This window comes from Ambystoma mexicanum, chromosome 9, assembly GCF_040938575.1.
Source record: "Ambystoma mexicanum isolate Mex_15411 chromosome 9, UKY_AmexF1_1, whole genome shotgun sequence".
In the NCBI taxonomy this organism is placed as follows: Eukaryota; Metazoa; Chordata; class Amphibia; order Caudata; family Ambystomatidae; genus Ambystoma; species Ambystoma mexicanum.
Window position 1 is genome coordinate 298,196,531 of NC_090931.1, and position 15,772 is coordinate 298,212,302.

Genomic DNA, 15,772 nt, shown 5'->3' on the forward strand with positions numbered 1-15,772 from the left:
TCTGTTTTGGTGAAATGAAAGTCTGGATGAATTGCTTTCTTGCGCTCCACTGCAAATACATTGCTTTGGTGCACTGATCCTTGTAGAATGTTAGTCCTGTGGAGGTTAAAGTTAATCTGAGGGTAAAGATGTATTTGTTTACCCTTGTCCTAAACGTTCACAGCAATAAAACAGGACCACAGCACTGCACCTGTTCTATCTGTTTCCTTGAATGGTGCTTCTCCACCATGAAGTACCTCTAGCTACGTGCTGTTTTTTAATACCGCACAATATTTTCTGCGGTGGGGGGGTTTGGTGTCGGGACCCAGATGACATTGTCACCGCTACTGCTGTGGTCAGATATGGTGGACAATGTCTGACCTGCTCAGTAGTTAGAAGAAAAGGCAATGGGCCTCATTACTTGCTAATTTTTCTGGCACCTGACTTCACAGAAGCACCGGGGCATTACATCCCCGGAAGTCTGTGAAGTTAGGTGCCAGAAAATGTAAATCTCCATTCCCATTTGAGTCCCATTGGACTCAATGGGAATGGGGAGCATGGAAGCACTGGAACTGTGTGCAACTGTGCCGGTGCTTCCTTGAAAGTCAACGGGCAGGTGCCGTTCCGCCCGCCATGTCTGAACCTGGCGGGCGGGACAGCACCCACCTGCAGACTCGTAGTGTGCAGGTCCGTTAACAACAGTTCTGGTAGGCTTACCGGCACCGTTGTTACCGGACCAGCACACTCGGTATGAGGCCCAATGAGAAAAAGTAAAGGAGTTGTCTGACAAACTGTATACACTTATATCATGGATTTTCTGAATGCATCTTGCAATGTAAATCTTAGAGAGTATTTGTTTTTTTTCAATCCCCATTGGATTTTTTCCCAATGACCCAATGATTATTATATGTGAAGACAACAACACTGTACTACGCACAAATGTTGTATTAAACAGAGTGCATATGATGTACTACTTATGAGGGTCAAAAAAACAAACATATGTGCACAACTGTAACTCATTTTATTTCATAAAGTGTGTTCTATTTCAATTCTAATCTTTCCTTTGCCCATCATATCTCCCTGCGCATCTGTCGATTTCATCTCTACAATATTCGCACCCGCCCGCAGACTCATAGTGTGCAGGTCCGTTAACAACAGTTCTGGTAGGTTTACCGGCACTGTTGTTACCGGACCAGCACACTTGTAATGAGGCCCAATGAGAAAAAGTAAAGGAGTTGTCTGACAAACTGTATACACTTATATCATGGATTTTATGAATGCATCTTGGCATGTAAATCTTCAGATAGTATTTTGGTTTTTACAATCCCCCTTGGATTTTTTCCCAATGACCCAATGATTATTATATGTGTAGACAACAACAGTGTACTATGCACAAATGTTGTTTTAAACAGAGTGCATATGATGTACTACTTATGAGGGTCAAACAAACTAAACATATGTGTACAACTGTAACTAATTTTATTTCATAAAGTGTGTTCTATTTCAATTGTAATCTTTCCTTTGCCCATCATATCTCCCTGCGCACCTGTCGATTTTATCTCTACAATATTCACAAAGACTGCCCTTTTCTTACTTTTCACGCCACAAAGCTTCTTGTAACTTCGTTAGTCTTTTCCTCACTATTCTACTGTTCTGTCCTGTGCTTTGGTCTTCCCTTCTCATGTCTTGCTCCTCTTCAATAAATCTATCATTCTTCTATTTGTTCACTCTGCCTTCTCTCTTATAGGGACTCAATCTTTTCTTCTCTTGCCTCACTCGGACGGCTGTCTTTCTACTCTAAGCTTAAATATAACTTTCTTTGCCTAGTTTTTAAATCTCTTTATAGACTCGCCCCTCACTACCTTGTATCTCTCCTTTCATTTTATTCTCCTTATCGTCCCCTCCGCTCTGGTGGTCTTTGTAGACTTAATGTTCCCCCTCCTCCCTGTGCTCAATCCCTCTTTCATTCTTTTCAGCTCCTCCCCCCTCTTCACTGGAACCTGCTCCCTCTGTCTCTTCGCTCTATTACTTCTTATCCTCTGTTCCGTTCCTCTCTAAAAACTCACCTGCTTCAGTCTTCTGATTGATTGATACCGGCAGTATCTGAACACTGATTTACATTGCTAGTTTTAATGTACTGTTGATCGTCTTATGTAAAGAGCTTTGGACAGAGGCGCTATATAAAAGCACAATAAAAATACAATTACAAAATATTCTATAACAAATTATATTTTCTTTTTTTTACAGACAGGGAAGCGCAAATTGTACCCTTCCTACCATATCTAAGTGTCCATAACTGATATGATGCTTATTGCATTTTGTAAGCCCATTAACCACATTATTCAATTTACAAGGTTTATATTCATTATATAATTACGGTGTACATATTACTGTGGCCACGACCAGTGTCCAGAAGATTGGGGGCATGGCCTACGACTGTGCACACTGTATGTAACAATATCATGGCAACAAATACATGACCAACTATGGCCACAACTATACTGGTGGCATCACTAATTACATTATGTATATTATCACTGATGACATGATCAAAGGCAGTGCACACTGAACGCATTGGGGAACTCAGGACCAACTTAATTTGGTGTGTCCCTTTTACAATGCCCAAGAGGACATATATTTTAGAAGAGAATGGATTGACAATCTAATAGAAAATGGGGTTATGGGGATGTAGCATTAGGGTGGATATCAACAGAAATGCGCAGAGTTAAACCTGAGGCATTTACTCTTTTGAAATCTGTGTCCAGACACCCTAACCACATCCTCTCTATCCCATCTGCCCTACCTGTACCCTGTCTATCCCATACTCTCTACCTCCACACACCCACCCTACTGCACACTATGCTCAACCACCCTCCTCCCTCACCTCTCTACCTCTGTCCACCATACCCCCACCCTTTATATCCAACCCATCCTACCCCCTTCTACCCTCAACTTTCAATTCCCCACCTACCGTACTCCCAGTCTCTGTACTCTCACCAACCATACTCCACCCTGTGTACCTGCACCCACTCACCCTACCCCACCCTCTCTACTCCCATCCATCTACCCTACCCCATCCTCTCTACCTACATCCACCGTACCCACCCTCTCTAACCCCATCCACCCTACTCCCACCCTCTCTACCTGCACCCACCCTACCTGCCCCTCTCTACCCCTACCCACTCACCATACCAACACTCTTCATCAACCCAAACAGCATAAAACAGATTTTGTTTTCCAGGGAATATTTCACTACAGGTACTGGGTTCAAAAGGTGAGCACCTTTTTATACTTTTGCAGCATATTTATTGGAACATTTCCTCTCTCACGTTATTTTTCTGGTGTTCATTACTTTTTTTAAAAGTCCAATGCTATTTTGTCTTGTGCCCTTTCTTCTAAGTCAAAGGTCAATTGAACTACATTTGTATATTTCACTTTAAGATACATGTTGACTTACTGTGCACATATTCATGGGGGCCAGCATTTGATTTTCGCTTTGGGGCAAAAGTACCAGGGCATATGTTATGCTTGCAGCCAGTTATTATTTTCCCTTTTCTGTGCTGCTTAAATGTGGTTAGTTGGGGTCCTGTGATGTGTCACAACAGTCACCAAGAAACCAGCCAGAAAACAAGGGGCTTGTAGCACACTGCTTAACCAAAGTGTGTGATCCTTGGCAAATAATTTAATCTCACTGTGCATTGCCCAAATGATGGATTGAGAGATAAACGAGATCCACTGCCCCCAGGAGTCGTATTCCACCACCCAAGGTGACATTAAAGGGAGTAGAAGAGTTAAATGGCAATAGAGGACAAAGTGAGTCCCACAGTAGGGGCAAAAGGAGGGTGCAGTGGTGTCATGGAGAGAAGCATAGAGTTCAGCATAGACACAGAACCGGCTGTCCAAGGACAAGGTCTGCGATTGAAGGACCATCCATAAACCGAAAGAAAACTTTGTCCAACTTTGTTCTGCTCTGGCCTCTGGTGAGGGAAGATCTGATGTCATCAGTGAAGTCATCTTTGATGTCGTCATTGTGGTCATAGGCGATGCAACAGGGGGAGTGAAGCAAAGGTGGCTTTAGCTGATATATATATAAATATATATCCCCACGAACAAGTAGGTACACAGATACCACAGATTGCACTTTGTCTCCCAGTATTTAGATAAACTAAGAGCACAGTCAGTCAGAAGCTCAATCCTTTATTCCGAATCCAGTTACTCCATGCAGATGAGGCAGTCACATGATGCGTTTCGGAAACAAACGTATACCATGCTTGCATACAAAAGGAAAAATTATTACACGTGGCTGTTTAACCAATACTCTATGGTACTCACCCATAGTTGTCCTACTTTCATGTTAAACCCTCATGTTTCTATTAACACACAACTAGTGTCAGGAAGCACAATACGCCATTTGGAGCAGAGTGAAGATCTTTGTTGGTATGGTTACAAATTGCACATTCCTTTCTCAACAGGGACCATCTTTTACGTCAAACTATCTTCATTATGAATTACTCTTAAATGCGTAAAAATATAATGGGATGTTAGTCCGTCTTCTTTTTGAATAAAGTGCATTGTGCTATTATAAAAGGAACAAATTACGTCAATCGATGATTCATTCTACTGTGAAATTCTCTTTCAAAATATTCAACATGGCAATGTCTGGTAATAAAACAATTGTATAATACGATACAAATGTATAATATGATACTATTTGAAAAGCAATAAGGAGTACATTAAGAGAATGACTAGTGAAATAACAGTGAAATATGGAAGGACAATGTACAGACAGTGTTAATGAAATATATGAAATGTAAATGCGTATTGTCATTTGGATAAGATTTTAGACGATGTAATATAAATGTGTAAAGTTTTTATTGTTGCAACTAAACAAATACATTTAAATAAAATAAATAAATGAAACATGAACAATTGAATAACACAGAAAGTGCTATGTGCTATACACAATTATTCAACCTAATGGAAGACTCATGTTGCTATAATACACAACTAGTGCAAAAATGAAAAGGGACTGCTATGTTAAATCAATATCCAGCCCAGTGCTCAATTTGTAAATGCTAGATTTTTTAAACTTACAGCACAGGGTTGAAATAGCTAATTATCATTTGTATATTAGGTCTATAAAGTGCTACATGCTGTGCCAACCTGCATATAAACATTGTAATAGATAACATACTTAGTGCTAGTTAATGATTTAACTAACAAATACAACGCTGATAAATAATTCACAGTTCTTTAGAAACATGCAAAGTGCATAATGAAGTTCAACTGCATACCAATATCAACTAATAAAGTACTTTGTGCTGTAGATCCACTGAAAGGATCATAGATGTGTTAAGAAATTGTGCATATTTGTTACATATTCCTTACATAGTTGTCCATATTAAACAGTCTTCTAAAGGCACAGAACCACAATGATGTTTTTTTTTATTTTATTTTTTTTAAAGTTTTTATTGTTTTGAAAACAAATAAACAATACAAACCAAACTTGCAGCATTATTTACAACAGACTCGTGAACATCAATTAATGCACATTACTGCTCCCCAAATCCCTCCCCCCTCAAGAGCTTGTTTGCGTTTCTCGTTCTGTATCTGCTGCGTGTGGCCGGGTATCGCTTCCTTCCGAAGCTGCAGAATCCATTGTTGTGCCAAACAGTCCTGTTATTAACACTCTCCATGCCATCAGGTTACCCACTTCTTCTTCCCCGCACTTGCTACATGCCTCCTGCCATACTACCGTTTCAGCCTCTGGCCATTTTTGCAAATCCCACCACCATACCTCAACCCGTGGCCTGTGGCACTGCTTCCAGCCCATGGCAATCCTTCTTTTTGCAAGCACATATGCCAGGTCCCTCAATTTCCCAACATGTTTAGTATTCCGTGGTCTGGGAAACCCTCCCAACAGGCAGGCCCAGGCCGTATCTATGTTGAGCGTGACCCCTTTATCTGCTAGTTTTTGTGCCACCTCCCCCCAAAAACCTTCAATCACTGGGCAAGGCCAGAACATGTGTGTCATATCAGCATCTTCTTCATCGCATTGTGGGCATGCTTGTCTTCCTGCGTTTACAAACTTAGATATTCTCTTCGGGGTCATATAGGCTCTATGCGTTATGTGTAACTGTATCTGCTGCAATCTGGCATTTCTGGACACCTTCTTGTGGTATCCCATAGCACGCTCCCACATCCCATCAGTCATCTGTGCCCCCACCTCCGCATCCCAGTCCAGCCTCAAATGAGTCAAATCCTTCCCCACCCCGGTCATCACCATCTCATACAATCTAGAGATCTCGTGCCCCTCTTCTGATATGTCATATATTGTTCCCATTATGACATCTGGCTCCTCCGCCAGTACAGTCTCTGGCCAGGTTTTACGAATAATCTGCACTAGCCTAAGATACGTGACATATTGGCCTCTGTGCAAGCCTGCCTCTTCTCCCAGTTCTTCGAAATCCTTAAAGATCCCCTCTTGCCATACATCTCCCAATGTGACCAGCCCAACCGATTCCCAATAGGTCCTGATTATCATTCTGAAGAACCACAATGATGTTATAGTACAAATTGTCCCCTTTATCCAGATATAAACTAGATAAAATTGAGAAACTGACTGCGGGGCACAGACTGGCAATGGGTGATGTCACGGGCTTGCTGGTTTCAATATTGGGTGACGCAGCTGATGACATCTGGAAGAGGGCGGGGTTCCCAGGGGTGACCATCCAGAACACAGCACACAACGGGTCGCCATTTTCAAACTGCAGGGCCGCAGTGTGGCAGGCACTGCGGACGCAATATCCTGACACATCAAACATAGGAGCTATTATGTCACGCAAGATGCATGTTGACGAGGATCCTGTTAATTATATTCAAGAGATTCAAGAGCTTTGGCACCTTGAAACTTGAGAGCTGAGGTACAAAACGATAGCAATCTGTTATCACATCTTGATAGAAGGATTACCAGAACAAGTAGAGAAAAGTTTTTAAAAAATAGTGGGGATGGAGGCAAAGGGTTGGCTGGAAATACAACGCACCATAGTGCATCATTGCAGGCTATGGCAGGAGAAAGCACAACAAAAGGCAGAAGAGAGAAAAGCGGAGGAAGTCAAGTTAGTTCAAAAGAATTTATCAAAATATGCACTGGAAGGAGCGTTAATAACAACCCCAAACCCACAGACACAACCAACGACAACTCAGCCTCAGCCTCAATACCAACAACAGATGCCATACAACCCCATGCAACAATATGCACCGGCCATGGGAGGAGGGTACATGAGAAGGGGCAGATACCCACAGAATTACAGAAGGAAGGGAGGTTTCCAAAGGGGGTGAAGTTTCAGACCACAATCACACCAACCCATGGGGGGGTTTAGGGGATACACACAACAAATGCTACAAGGACCAGGAGAAGGAGGGGGGTGGCTTCCCATGGCAAGCGAGAGAACCACCACAGTGTTGGACCTGGGGCCAGCTAGGAGACATTTCCTGTGCATGCAGAAGCAGATGGGTACCACAGGGGTGGGGAGAGCAGGGACAGCAGGGGTACCAAGGAGGACAGGATGGATACTACCCCCAAGCCAAGACATGCAGCAACAAGGGCAGTCACAGAACATGCAACAACAAGGCACACATCCCGTAAAGACACAGCCTTAGGCTGCACCAACAGCACCACCCATGACAGTACACCAAACGACAGCACCACTACCCAAATATTCGCAAGCAGCACAACAACTAACACAGATACATGGCCGTCACTCCCCAGAACCCATGGACAAGATGGTAACAGTACGTGTCCATTCGGATGGGAGGAGTTACCATAGTAGGGAACAACCCTTACACGAGGCACAGATTATAATTGTACCCACAATAGGAAAGCCCACAGATAGATTTGTTGTGTCCCATCCTGTCGGTCACACCCAATCCTGCGGAGGAACCTCGCATAAGAGTGGCGATATGTAGGGTTGCGATATGTGACAAAACATTTTCCTTTCTTATTAACACTGAGGCGACTAGGTCATGCATTTGGGAAGGGATATTTGCGTTATCAGGTGATGCCATGAACACTCAAGGATTCCCTGGGGCTCGAGAAGTGGTTTCCTTTATTGATAACATCTCCTTATCTATAGGAGGTCATGACTTATCTTTACTCTTTCTTTACTCCAAACAAGCACCTGTAAACATATTGGGACGTGACATAATGAGCAGACTCAATATGACCATCTCATTCACAGACAAGTGCATAGTATGCTCCACACCAGGGATGCATACGCTTACTGAAAGAAGGTTGTTCAAGCATATTGTGGCAATACAGTACAGAGGGGGGAACCATCAGACCCTGAGATGTTCCAGTACGGGGCAGACATGGCCCTTACATGGATGCCAAGAATAGTAGGGAAGGTATGGAAGAGACCAGGTGAGTACCTATTCAGACCAGAGACACCACTAGATGAGAGGGAGGTAACCATTGTATCTATAGACATCAAGGGAGTTGGGGCAAGAAAGGATTGGGTTGCAGTACACTCAATTGATAACCAGGGGACGGCATGGAGGGCAATAATTGCAGTGGCAGAGGGATGCAGGCTGACACATGTAACAGATGAGGTGCTGTTTTCAGACGACAGAAGGGATACAGAGATGATGTTGGAAATGAGTGTGTGGTTCTAGTTACAACTCACATACAGAAAGGTTACACAGAAAATAGCAATGGCACTAGAGGCGCCACCACCATTCTGGGAGGAAGATCTTGCCAAGGTACCCGGCACACTATGGATCACAAGTCTCTATGATGTGGGGTACATAAAGAGCATAGGAGCAACCCTGCCATGCGTGAAGCAATACCCCTGACCAAAGAAGCAGATGAGGGCATTTATGAAACTTCCAAAGCCCTCATTAAGAGAGGCATTTTGGTACCATCAGAATCTCCACGCTACACTGCAGTTATGCCCTCTTAATCACATTGTAGAGGCAGAGTATCCAGTAGCAGCAAACCCTGCAACAATCTTATGTGGCATCCCAGCAGAAGCCACCTGTTTCACTGTTATTGACCTTAAAAATACCCTTTTTCAGTACCATTACACCCAGATTCACAAGATTTGACCAGTTTTATGTACTGCAACCAGAAATGGAAACACACTAGATTATCACAGGGGTCCCTCGAATCACCATCCATCTTTAACAGAGTAATACCGATGGATTTAGGGAACACCCAGAGAGAGAGCACAGTCTTGCAGTATGTAGATGATATCCTCATCTGTAGCCGAACAGAGGAAGAATGCAGAACAGACTCAGTACACATGCTCACAGTACTAGCAGAAAAAGCATAGAAGGTAGACAAGGCCAAACTCCAGTACTGCCAAAAGGAGGTGCAGTATGTTGGACAGTTGATTTCCAAACAAAGTAGGCACATTGACCCAAAGAGGGCTCAGACAATCCATAACACTCCACACCCTAAAACAGTGAGAGAACTACAGCAGTTTCTCAGCTTATGCAACTATTGCATGGCATGGGTTTTTGACTACAGTTCCTACACATGTCCACTCTTAACAGCCCTCAAGGAAGCACAGAGAGAAGCAAAGCCACTTGGTTGGACAAGAGAGATGACTGAAGCCTTCAACGAGCTGAAAGAAGCAATATGCACAGCTCCAGTTTAAGGGATCTCAGATTACAAAAAATAATTCTTCCTGTTTTCACATGCTGATGGTGTGGTTATGAAGGCAGTTCTGACCCAAAAGACAAGCATGGGCCATAAGGCAATTGCTTATTATAGCGGACAACTTGACCCAATAATGAGAGGACATTATCCGTGTGAGCAATGTTTGGCTGCTGCAGCATTCGCTGTAGAACAGGCCTCAACAATAACAATGGGGTGCACAACCACCCTTTACATGGAACACACCCTCTTTGCAATACTGCACACACCAAAAAGCACACTGACAACACAAAGAGCATCAGGTTATGAGATAATACTATCAAAACCAGAATTGAAGATAGTAGGATGCAAAAATGGTAATCCAGCACTATTCTTGGCAGATGTCTACCAACCAGGAGAATGGGCCCATGACTGCACCAAAAACATTGAACTGTACACTGAGACACGCAAGGTGGAGGAAGATGCACTTGAGGGGGAGAGGTACTGTACATTGATGGTTCTTCAACTATTGATCAAAGTGATGGGATCAGGAGAACTGGGCTGCTGTAGTGAGATTGAAGGAAGATTGGACAAGCGAGGTACTAGAGAGTGCTCAATTACCTCCTCATTATTCAGCACAAGCAGCAGAATTAGTGACACTAATATGGGCTTTACAAATCAGTGCAGAAAAGAGGGTGACAATCTACTCAGACAGTGCCTATGTCACCTCAACAGTACATTCAGGATTAGCCAGATGGCTCAGGAGTAGATTCAGGAGAGCTGATGGAACTCCAGTACAGCATACCTTGTTGTTAGGAGAACTAATTGAAGTAATAATATACCCACAGGAGCTAGCATTAGTGAAGTGCCAAGCAAAAACTAATAGGGAAGATGCAATTTCAGAAGGAAATGAAGCACAGACTATGAAGCAAAGTGTGAATCATATTTTGGAGAGATGTGGGAATTGAAGGGGAAGCAAAACGAAAGAGGGGGTGAGGCAGATGCTGTTGAAGGAGGGCTACAATTACCTTCCAGAAATTCAGATAATGGAACTGCAGGGAGCTGCACCCAGGGTTGAAAAGGAACTTTGGGTAAAGTGAGGATGTTCAATGTCCCCTAGAGATGCCCTTTGTTGACAAAACAACACAGGGAATGTGGTCATCCCATTTGCGTTACTGAAAACAGCACTAATGCAATTGCATCACCCTACGCACACAGGAAAAGAAGTCATTGTAGCACGGCACGCATCAGAGAATCGTGGTTCAGTCCCAATCTAAATGAACATGTGGCAAACCTTATCAATAATTGTTTGACATGCCAGTAGTTCACCGCAGGGCACACCCTTAGTGTTGTGGGAGGAGTCATACCCAGACCCGAAGGCCCATTCCTGTACCTCCATATTTGCTATGTGGACATGATCCAAGTATGTCAAGTATACCGGTACATGATAGTGGTTGTCTGTCCCTTCTCAAGATGGATAGAGGCTGGACCCTGTTCCCATGATGATGCTCTCCGAGCTGCAACATTTCTGATCCAGGAAGTATTCCCAAGGTGGGGTGTTTGTGAGGTCCTGCTGTCTGACAAAGGCCCAGACTTCGCCAATGAAATGTTCCAACACATCACTACCCTGCTAGGAATACAACACACATTTGCAGTTAAATACCATCCGCAAGTAAATGAGATGTTTGAACGCCTCAATGGTCTCCTGAAGGAGCGAATTGCCAAAATTCAGCAAAGCACCAAGAAAAATTGGTTGCACTGCTTACCATTTGCACTATTCGAATTGCACAATGTTAAGACGGATTTCTGAACTCTGTCCTGGTGGCGCAGAAGTTCAGAAGGCCAACCTAATTACTTGGAACAGGGTAACCTCTGGACAAGCCAGACCAATCAAGGTAGCGATCGCGGCGGTCAAGACTAGGTCTCAAGAGGGGTGAGGGTGACTGAAAGCCCGCAATGAGCACACAAAGCAAGAGCGCTTACAAACTACTCCAAACAGTTGTTATATCAAAAATATAAACACATTTATTTTAAGGCCTTTAAAACAACGACCGTAGCGAGAAAATCACAATATCACAATATTAAACCAACACATACCATAACAACACAATATATATACAAATACACAGTCGCAAGCGTTTAAAGCACGAAATATGTAGTCCACCTGAAAGGAAAGGAAAACAGGCAGTGCGATAACGCTTTTGACTCAGTTCGCCTTTAGAGGCACCTAACTAGATGGAAGTCCGAGCCCTGCGAAGAGTGGAGCCTTGTGCTCAAAGTACCTGCCACGCCGGTGCCAACGGTCAAAAGGGGAAGCTCTTCGGAGGAAGTCGGGCAGTTCGGGTTAGTGCACAGCAGAAGGAGAACAGGTTCCGCAACTCAAGCGCAGCCTCCACAGCGGGCAGAAGCAGAGCGCGAGTATGGCCAAAAGGGTGCTGTTTTTACACAGCAGGGAAAAGCAATGGGATACTGCAGGAGGGCGACCAGATCCTAGCTAAGCTACTCACCGGTCCCCGAAGCAAGCAGACCCAGGCTTCTCCACGTTAGTTTCAGCAGCTGGCAGGTTCAGAAGAGCAGGGAACGCCTCGTAGTCGTGTAGAGCAAAAAGACGTCCCAATCGACGAAACCAGCACAGTTTTGTTGCCGCACAGGACAACGGAGCGGCCGTGTGTATTCGAGCCAAATGAACCCTCCTCCCTTCAGACCTGGGGACGCCAAGCGTACGAAGCGTGGGAGAGGGACAAGGACTCGCAATACAACACAACCTGGCGCCGGTTGCAGAGCCAACCTCCTTTGTAAGCTGGTCAGTCAACTGGATGGCCCAGAGACGCTTCCGAAGGCTTATTTGGCAGGAGATGGTTGAAGATGCCGGGAATAGCTGTTCCTGCTATTCCAAAGGTCGAAGCACCAGTACAGGCCTTCTGGTTCGATCAAAGGAGGACAGGGGCTCTCCGGACGACAGCAGTGCAAAGGAGGATTCCTTCAGCGGGTCACCAGCGATTCCTCGGTCCAGCCTCGTAGTTGCAGGATACTTGGCTCCTGTATTCCTTCGTTCGTGAGAACTCAGGAGATCGACATGGTAGTGGTGTTTCCAGCTCCCTCTTATCCATGGTTCCCTTCGTGCCAAAACGGAGGGGAGCCAATGGGAGATCCGCTCATCAACACACATACCATACGTGGACCAATCACGGACCACGGTGGTCCCAGGCATTCACACCACCCCAGACTCTCTGGCACCCAGGATGTGTATTGGGACCAGACATCCCAGCCCACACCCTGGAGGCACACAAACGACATGTAGAAGCCCGCGAAAGCATCTGCGTTTCGCGGGAAAGTACATGCCCAAATAAGGAAGGCCCCGGGTCGCCCGACCTGGGGAAGGTGAAGGGAGCAAGACGGTCAATGGACAAGACAAAGGAGCCTCGCGGCCTGGCCATTTTGGGAGCCAGGCCACCATTTTGGGTTCAGTGCAAAAACGTGCTCAGAACGCCAAAAGGAGCTCAAAATAAACAAAACGATCGCTGCCACCATTCGAGTCCCTGAATGACTTGCACCGATCAAATACCATCCTAAAAGAGTATCTAGGGCCTGTAGAAGGCTAGAGACCCAAGAGAGCTGTAACTTAGCTTACAGTGCCCTCTTGTGTCGTGTTGCACTAAAGCTGCGACACGATAAAAGAAACTACGGGAAACCACGTTCCCCGGTACTGACTGTTTTAAGGGCATGTCAGTTTCCCCGTAAGAAAAGGAGCGAAAGCCCAGAGAAGTGCGGCAGAAGGCTGTACTTCTCTGGCAAAGTCAAGAACAAGGTTAAAAACAATAGCAAAAAGTTTAGGGGTTGCCACATGGAAGGAAAATTCCCTACAATTACGAAATCTTTCCTAACACACAACAATCCAGGGTCTGACCACCATTTAATGCCCCACGAAGTGGTGACAGGACAGCGCATGTACCTCCCATTGGCTCTTCCCACTAGGGCACTGAAGGACTGCGAAAATGTGGTTGATGTACTAGGTCAGGAAATATGAGTATGCAACTTCACTGATTTCTAGCGCTTCTTTTATCTCTCGCCAGATACAGCAACCACACAGGGCAGGCTTGAAGACAACGTACAAGAAGATACAAATGACCAGGAACAGGAAACACACAAGGAACAACCAGTGCAAATCGGGGATCTCTTCCTTCTAAAGAATTTTGTTCGACGCTGGAATGCGCCCCACTTTACTGGTCTACACATCATCGCGGTAATACCTGACAGAGCAGTGAGGTTGCGAAGGAAATCGATTTGGAATCACATCCAGGAGATCAAGCCCTACAAAGCACTGGCCTTGCCTCAATGCCCAACTGCAGAGATCGAAAGGGCCAACGCTGCAATCACAACAAATGTCCCAAATACCCCTGAACTAGAGACTACTGGTCACCCTATGGTCAGGAGTTCCCAAACAAGTGAAATCCCCACAGCAACATTGGTGCAAATAGACAGATGAGCAACACCATCCCTTCCCGGAAAAGGCCATTTAACTCCTGAAATTACATTATCCCTTCCCTTTTCCAAACATACTCCCTGAATCAACAAAGGCACTAGTGCACATTGACAGCAGTAACACGATTTAACATTCTCTTTTTCCGCACACGAAGGCCGTGCACCGACTACAGCCATAACACTGTCTTAACATTTCTCTTTTCTTGCACATGCAGGATGCTGTGACTGTGATATAATTGTTAGATAAGACTGTCTGATGTTACCTCCTATCGATCGCCCCGAGAATTTTCCAACCAATTCTTCCATGCTATAAGAAGAGACCAACATTTTAGAGCACATTCCCCTGAGATTTACTTCCTAGTATTCATAGAGTATTTGTACCAAGCATACCCACAACTTGAATACAGTTAATACCCTGTCCTTCAAACGTTATGAAACTCCTCTATACAGAAATTGTGGGAAGAGATCTTTGCATGGGCACTCAGTGATTATTTAGTATGCAGAGCCTAAATATTACTTAGAAATACTAATACAATAATGCCTCTTCTCTCGATTTTCAGGCGGGCAACTTTATCATCTCATCAGCAGCTCAATAGCAGCGTAAGTAATTATGGTACAAACAATAAAGATGGTCATGATTGTTGTGTGATTCCTACTATCCACTGGGCTCTTAGGCACTGCATTCTGGCAGCTGTACTTTGCTTCGCATGTCACTGATGTCTCCCACACTAACCCTTCCCCGACCCAAGCAGCACAGACTACCATGTCAGGTGGAAGTGAAGACACTGCTGATAAGATAAGAAGAGGTAAGCACAGTGTTGGCACAGACATAAAGTAAGTTGACACTTATCTCACAGACACAGCACTCGTAATAAACAACATGTGGTACAAGCACGGGAGAGCTGCTATGTCTGCTCACTAATTCCCCATGCCATGAGTGCTTCCCAAATCTTTGTTGCAAAAGAAATACCCGCAGCAACAGCACAATGTCTGATGTATCTAGCAATGTTACAAACACAAGGAAGATTCCAAGGAAAGACAGCCACATTAAGATGGACGTCCAAGGCGACCTTTCCATACGAGGACAATTATATTAAGACGTTACCTATGATGAACAATTACTGGCAACTAAGTGAGGGGTTGCAGTACATACAGAAGGACCTGAGAAAGGAGAAACAAAGACAATCACACTGCAATATCTGCTATGCAAGTGGAGAGTGAGTGAAGTAGGAGGAGAGCCAGGTGCTGGGAGACGCCGTTCATACTGATCTATGGACAAGTATACACAGACGAAGGCTGGGAAGACGGAATTGTGGGAAGTAAGGCACTTAACTTAGAAAAGGCAGCAGTGAATAAAGTGCAAGAAGAAAACGACAAGTGCCTCACAGAGTGGGACAGAAGAAACAATTAGTGACATGGGTGGTCAATGAAGCTGGACCTATGCCAATAATTCCCCTTACTACACCAACACTGCATTATCAACACAAAGGCAAAGAAGAAGTAGTAGATAATGTTGGATGCAAGAGAATAGAAACAATACCAGAAATGGGGGCAGGGACAGCAGTACTGATGGACCACTATTGTGCTTGCAGTGCCAAGGCATATGACAAGCTGCCACCAAACTGGGGTGGAGTATGCTCCCTAGGATACATCAACCTGCCCTCTTTAGTGGTA